Source organism: Chrysochloris asiatica, unplaced genomic scaffold (assembly GCF_000296735.1).
Source record: "Chrysochloris asiatica unplaced genomic scaffold, ChrAsi1.0 scaffold00507, whole genome shotgun sequence".
Lineage (NCBI taxonomy): Eukaryota > Metazoa > Chordata > Mammalia > Afrosoricida > Chrysochloridae > Chrysochloris > Chrysochloris asiatica.
In genome coordinates, this window is record NW_006409025.1 from 563,899 (window position 1) to 565,013 (window position 1,115).

A 1,115-nucleotide genomic window follows, 5' to 3' on the forward strand; every position below is an offset into this window, starting at 1 on the left:
TCAGAAGTGTAGAAGAATAAAATTTTGTTCAAGTCACCTCATTTATAGTCATTTGTTAAGATATCACAAGAAATAAACATAAAAATTATGACTTTTTTATGCTAATTACTTTTAATGTATTTTATAGATGCTGGTAACTCTCAAAGGGTATGTCTATGTTGTAAGTATTTATATATAAAAATTTTTGGTTTAATTAATTTTCTCCATTTTTAAAATTTTTATTAATTATGTCAGTTTGAGGACTAAGATATACCTAACCCAAGCTATGGTAGTCTTAATCACCTTACATGCATGTAAAAGTTGGACAATGAATAAGGAAGACCACAGAAGAATTTATGTGTTTTAATTATGGTACTGACAAATAATATTGAAAATACCATGTTCCTTAGAAGCCAGATGGAGAGAATTAGTCTGTCATTCCTTGAACATGCTGGTAGGTGGGATTAGCTGCTGGTGAAGAACACCATGTTTACTAAAGTGGAGGGTCAGTGAAAAAGAAGAAGACTACCAGGGAAATAGATTGACATAGTGGCAACATCAAGGGTTCAAATATAACAACAGTTGTAAGGATGGCTCAGGACCAGGTAATGTTTCTTTCTATTGTTTATAGGGTGGCTCGGAGTCAAAATTGACTCAGCAACTGCAACAACAACTTTCAATGATTTTATATTTTATTAATTCCCATTCTGATTTCTAATATTTTCTTCATTCTGCTTATGGATTGATTTAGTCTTCTTTTTAGAGACTTTTAAGGTGATTTAGGATCTTTGTTTTTCACTGTTGTTGTAAGGTGACATTGAGCTGGTACCAACTCATAGTGACCATATGCACAGCAGAACGAAACACTGCCCGATCCTGGTCCAACCTCACTGCTGTTGCCATGCTTGAGTCCATCAATGCTGCCACTTGGCCAATCCATCTCATTGGGTTCTTCATCTTTTTCTCTGACCCTCCACCTTACCAAACATGATATCCTTCTCAAGCAACTGGTCCTTCCTGACACTATGTCTGAAGTATGAGAGGTGAAGTTTGGCCATGTTGGCCTCCAAGGAGCACTCTGGCTGCACTTCTTCCAAAACGGATTTATTGGTTCTTTTGGCAGACCATGGCACTTT